We start from the raw sequence: 7,031 nt of genomic DNA, 5'->3' as shown, positions 1-7,031 counted from the left end.
AAACATTCCTTGTTGTATAACAATAGACTATCAAAACTATAAATATTCTAACGATTCAAACTAGATGAAGATAAATGTACAGAGATACCATTCTGAAGAACACATTTTATTATAGTACTTGCAGGATAGGGGTTTTGCCCGGGCGTGAAATACGTTTAAATATGATATTTTTTCACAGATTTCGTATACATTATTATAGAGTCGTGATTTTAAAAGTAAAAAAATAGGTATTCATGTGCCATCAGCTAGAATCGAAACCGTAGCATTAAAACTGGTGATGTTATCACTGTACGCATACCAACTGATTAAAATTAAAATTAAAAATAAACTAAGATGATTATACAAAATGTTTTACGATTTTTCCAATTTTGATCCATTTTGACCTCCTTAAAAACAGTTTTAAATAAATTTAATTTAAATAAATGAACGGCCCATAAAAAATGCAATAACTGGAGACTCCTAGCGCCGCTCTCCGACTCTTAGTTTCGGAGGAGATAGAGATTTAAAATATGGAGACAGACAGACATACACATACAGTCGTTTATATATTTTAAATTATACCACTTTTTCTTTATTATTGCAGACGTGCAAGACCACAACACTGGCGACGAGGATCCGAAACATCACAGATATTGACCTATCGTACCAATTTATATGGTGTTGGGGTCGTTTTGTTACATGTATTAACTGATGCATTAGAGAAACCTGTTGCTTTTTCTTACCGAACCTTTTCACCAGCAGCGAATAGTGACAGCCAAATTAATGAAGGAAGGTTTAAGCACCATAACCGGAGCCAAAGATTCCATCAGTATCTATTTATTGGTGTTTCCCGCATCATCACAAACCATAATCCATCCATCTTCAACAATCTGGAAGCATTAATATATGTTACAACGAATAAAAAACATTTAATTACAAACGATGTTAAGTGACATTTTTCTAGAGGTAAACTTTTTACATGAGTTAGTGAACTAATTTTACCACAATATAGAAAATTGTTGTAACTTATGGAAAAGTGACGCTCATAGCACTCTTTCCTACATTGCCAGAATACAAATTCGACTTGGAAATCCAATAGGCGATGCGCGTTCGCTCTCTCTGCCTCATATGATCACATAATAGATGGTGTCTGTCTTTCTTTGCCTCATCGGTAGTTTTATGACAGGTGCTTGAGGTAGATTTAATCTATGCTTCATCTATGAAATATTCACAAGATCTCGCCTAGTTACAACCACTGCTAATAAAACTCCTTTCTCATTCTCTATATGAAAACTAAACGAAACACCCATGAGCAAAATTCTATTCCTAAAACTGCCTGTCTTGAAGAACACAATACAGCAGGACTAATTCCCAACTGTCTACAGCATGACCGTTTTGAAGTCTAATATAAACAAATTCTTGTTAAGATACCATCTTAAATAATAATAGTCTGCCCAATTACTAATCATGAGGGTTTTATCTCACCGTCCACCTAACACTAATGAAACCCTTATCCTTGACTTGTTTTGGGCCTTTATAAAAATATCTAGCTGAAATATGTTGGTTCAAAATATTCTCCGTAAAAAAACTTGGTACAACAAATCAATCTATTCTGACTCTCTGAGCTAAAATGGACCAAACATTGATGTGATTTATTTTTTATTTCCCTTTGCAAAACTCAATCATGTTCCGCAAAATTGAAAGTTAAAAGAAAAAGAAATAATTTCCCTCTACAAAACAGCCAACTTAAACACGAAAATTAGATATTTGAAGGTGTAAAGAAATTGAGATATAATTTTGTTTCTTTAAAAATTTCTCCAAAATCAAAAAAGGTGTTTGACATTAAACAACACAAAAATTGTTAATATTTTGTCAAAGGAAAAATTATTTAAAAAATATGTTTTCGACATTTAAGGAAAAAGTTTTTTTTAAGTCTATTGTCTGCCCTTGTCCATTCCATATTTCCGCCAGGTGTCATTAGGTTTCAAACAAGATGGCGTGAAGCAAATCTTCGCTAAAACGTGTTATAATATTTGATTTTCTTAAATAAAAAAAAACTAGATCGATTTACGTGATTTTTGGAATATGACATCTTCATGCAGTGACAAGTACGTACATTATAAATATTTTTTCAGGTTTTTCTTGTATACTTTTTCGGCCCATTTAGAGACAAGCACCAAATTTGAAGCATAAGATTTTTTCAAAAATCATTTGATTCAGTATAAATAACAAAATATTATTAACATGCTGTAAATGAAAACATTACTAATTAAAATTTGACGACATAAAGTACTTTAAAACATATTTTATTTTTCAATATTTCTTTTCGGCAATGAGTACGTTTACAAGTAATGTTAATATACCGTAAAATCAAGCAACCAAACCAATCACCATAAATAAATATTTGACAATATAAACAGCTTGAAGTTTATTATTTTTTTAATTACTGGATTCGTTATTATAAAACTTAAAATGGTCTATTTACCAAAAAAAATAAATAAATAAATTTTTTTTTTTTTTTTAAAGTGAACAAAATTTTGAAAATGAAAAGACATTAAAGCATAAAAATATTTTCCAAAATGTCTGGATTCGCCATTAAATATAGCCGGAAAAAAAGTTGATATGCCGAAAAAACAAAACAACCAGTCGTCACCGGCAACTATCCAACCACTTCAACTTCCCACAGAAGATCAAAGACCTCGACAAGAAAGAAAAAGATAATGATGTCCGTATTGTTCAGGTATAAAAAAATACCTTGAGGTGTTGAGTTTACAATAAAGATATAAATTTGTCGACTGGGGTAGAACCGATAACAATGAAACGGGTGGGCGTGAAGGGGAAGAAACAGATGTGGATTATAAAGGGACATTATTCCCATTATCTAAATAATCTACCCCGGGTAGAGTAAGAGGTCACTACATAGATACAGACGTACTCTAAAAGCATACCCGCCATTGTTGATCTTGTCAGGTTATCACCATGTTGACGTGTTGATAAAGTCAGGGGACATTGCTGGGGGTGAGGGGTTGTTTGAAAATGCTCGGCTGGAAATGTGGTCTACGGGTATTATAAAAATAAAAATTATGGGTTAATTATCTTCAAAGGACTATCCGGGTGGTAATAGGAGTAGGCCCCTATAAATCCGTATTAATGGAAAGAGAAATAGTCGGGTCGTATTATTAGGATTCTTCTACTCACTCCAGGTTATAAAGTGGTCCAATTAATCTAAATAACAAGCCGGACCTGTGGAAATTCCACAAGAGTCATTCATATGTAATATATTGATGTTGGCATTCTGTAGATGTTCAGTGTTAATGGAGGCGCTCTGATATTATTGTAGCCTTTTTGCTAACACTACATAAGTATTTAAGTCAGCCCGGTCGTAAAGTACACTTAAATATAATATTTTAATTTTTGCAGATTCGTATATATTATAATATCTACGAAATCTGCAAGAATTGAAATATCATATTTATGCGTACTTTACGATGTTCTATTGATTTTTATATATTATAAAGTTGCGATTTCAAAAATTAAAAAAATATATTCATATGACTTGGGTGCATTAGCTTGAATCGAAACCGAAATAATGTATGTATATATATATGTATATATATATATATATGCATATATATATGTATATATAAATATATATATATGCATACATATATTTATACTTATATATATATACAAATATATACATATATATATATATGTAACTTGATTTCCTTCAGCCATAATCAAAACCGAAACCGAAACTTATGAAAACTTATTGATAAATATATTTATAAAAAGTATAGATTACTGGAGTGCCATCAGTTATAATCGAAACCGAGACCAAAACTCATGAAGAATTCTTGATAAAATTATTTATGACAAGAAATAAAAGTATATAATTAAGCGACTCGGATGTAAGCATGACACAGAAAACAGTACACGCGCTCTCGTATTAATATATAGAATATCAATCCTCATCTAAAAATAACCCATAAAATTCAAAGTGGAAGTTCGGGATATATAAGTAATTAGCTGATGTATTCGGCGTAGCTCGGCATTAAACGTAACGGCAAGTTTCTTTTTAAAAAATGAAGTAAAAAAAAATAGAAATAAGCTGAGACATGTGCGAGTTTTATGTTTATTTTTTCTCTAAACAGTTCACTTCTTGTAAATAAAAAAGACTCGATATGAAATCGAAACCAAAATCTAAATATAGCGAGTCAAGAAGGAAAACAATTAAGCCAGTTTGACACGAACTTTTAACAAGGCCGATAGCCATTAGTCGCGTGCTCTCGTGTAATGAATGAATGCGTGAATGTAGGATTAACATGAAATTCTTAAAGATAAACTAAAATGACCGAAAAATGGGCTGAAATGACTTAAATAAATAAAATGTAAACGACTTAGAATGGCTTTAATGAACTTAAGGATGAATTGAATGATCTTAAGAATGACTTGAATGCTTAAAAATAACTGGAATCCTTCAAAAACAATTTGAATGATCTGGAGTATGACTTGAATGGCTTTGAGACTGACTGGTTGTAAAGTGGGTGATCATTTTACGTTAAATTAATACAGAAAAGTGATACCCCACTTTATATTACAAAGTTACAAACATAAGTACAGCATGTAGTAAGAACAGATACTACACTTTGATCTTGGCCAAAAGGCCAAGAAAAGCTGTATTTATTTGCTCCCCAACCGAGCAAATTAGGCACAAGGCCGATTTTTAATGTGAGGAGTGAAGGGGAAAGGGGACCAACTCCCCGGGGTGTGGGGGACCTGGATAGTGACAATTGGTATGAAGGGTTGGTATTTATATATATATATATATATATATATATATATATATATATATGTATATATATATGTATATATATATATAATTACCGTATATATATATACATATATATACATATAATTACCGTATATATATATATATATATATATATATATATATATATATATATATATATATATATATATATATACGGGGAAATATCATTAGATGCTCGCAAAGTATAGATGGAGCATATTTATTTTATGTTTCTTTTGTTAAAGCCTGCTTTTTTTTTCTTCACATAAAGTATCCGACCCACCAGCGCCAATGGTCAAAATCCCCGCCTTATGCGGTGTCATATTACACGCCACACATAATTTAGACGTGGCTAAAACATACCTCCTGCAGTTATCCAAACATTTAAAGTGAAAAGGTGTCGAAATAATAACAAATCCTAATGCAAGTGTTTTTCTCTTTTTTTTTCTTTTAATTTGTTTCTTTTTTATTATTTGCTCTCCTCTCGTCTGCGCTAGCGGACTTTAATCACAGCGCGAGGAGACATGGTGTTGATTAAATGGATAACGCCCTGTTCACTTTCATTGGCGTGTTGCGATGTATTGAGTTCTTTGGGGTGGATTTGAGATGTTGGCAACCTTCATATGTTCTCTTCACTTGATAATGCGAAAATAATAAGGGAAAGTAATATTATAGTTTGCATAAAAAGCCGAGTGTTTGTTAGTTTTCTGCTTCATGACACGCAACTCCTTACCATAACAATATGATTACCTATCTATTGATCTCTCTCTCTCTTTCTCTCTCTCTCTCTCTCTCTCTCTCTATATATATATATATATATATATATATATATATATATATATATATATATATATATATATATATATATATATATAAAGTGAAATTTTCCCCGTGTGTCTCTGTTTCTGTAAATTTACAGTCTACAGACTCGAGATTTTATATAAAGGCTATTGAGATTTGGGAAATCATTTTCAACGGTTTTCGGCCAGCTATTTGGCAGTCAAGGGTTCCAAGTTCAACGTTTTGTCCTTTGAAAACTCTACCAAACTCCTCCGACAATCTTGCGTCTAAACACTTGAAATTTTAGATTAGGTTACTTGGACATGGATCTAACTTTTTAATTCGATTTGACCCCTAAACAATAAATGTTAATGGGCACAAAATTGGGGTAAAAGTTTTTTAAAAAATGACCTCTCAGCTAATTTTTGGTCTAAACATTTGAAATTTTACAGAAAGTGTATTCAAACATAGGGCAAACTTTATCATCCATTTTTCGCCGAATATTTGGCCGCCAAGGGGTCAAAATTCAAAAGATTTTACCTTTGCGTTCTCTAGCAAACTATTCAGCCAATTTTGGGTCTAAAAATTTGAAATTTTGCATAAAGGGTATTCAGACATGCAGCAAGTTTTTTAATCAGTTTTTGATCGAGCATCTGGCTGCCAAAAGGTCAAAGTTGAAAGAGTTAACATTTACAGACTCTACCAAACTCCTCTGCCAATTTTTGGTCTAAACACTTGAAATTTTAGATATAAGTAACCTAGTCATTAGTAAAAGTTTCAAATATATATATATATATATATATATATATATATATATATATACATACACATAATGTTATGAACAGTATATAGGGCCCGAGCAAAGCTGGGTTGAACTGCTAGTATGATTATAAACACTAGTTTTGTTGACCCAGCTTTGCCTTGGCTGGAGTCTTTTTTTTAATTATACTTAAAAAGAAATAAATGTGTATATTTGAAATTAACAGACAAAGGCACTTTGAAACGATTTAAGTTTGAAATACAGGGTGCGGTACAAATAACTCCCACATTTTGACATGCGATCTTCCCAGTCCCGCTCGTGTAGTTTCTGTGCAATCATTAATTTGTAAATGGAACTGCATATAAGTGCGTAGAATTCAGCTCACTATTTGGTCAGACAATCCCAAGGCCAAAGCATGATTGCGATCGGAACATGTAGGAGACTGAGTAACGGAAAGTCTCACAGTTCGAATTCTGTCTGGCGTTCGAGCGTTCCGAGGTATCTCACGTGGCTCTACAATTTGCAACACGTAGGTGTATTAATTTTCTTTCTGGAAGCGCACAATGCCGTTCTAACTTGTAATGAACTCGGAAATGCTTCTGTGTTGTAGTTACAGATTCACCATTCTTCAGAAATATATTTACGGTAAAAGAAAGATATGCTCTAGCCTAAAATTGATATGGATATCTGAAAAGAATG

At 32.1% G+C, this 7,031-nt stretch overlaps 1 pseudogene; it reads right to left on the bottom strand.

Annotated features, from left to right (window-relative positions):
* Positions 1 to 4,521: 4,521 nt before the first annotated feature.
* Positions 4,522 to 4,658, bottom strand: LOC145265808 (U2 spliceosomal RNA; annotated as a pseudogene).
* Positions 4,659 to 7,031: the final 2,373 nt, after the last annotated feature.

Source organism: Euprymna scolopes, chromosome 40 (assembly GCF_053919585.1).
Source record: "Euprymna scolopes isolate OS-2025 chromosome 40, ASM5391958v1, whole genome shotgun sequence".
Classification (NCBI taxonomy): Eukaryota; Metazoa; Mollusca; class Cephalopoda; order Sepiida; family Sepiolidae; genus Euprymna; species Euprymna scolopes.
This window is presented reverse-complemented; position numbering and strand designations above follow the sequence as displayed.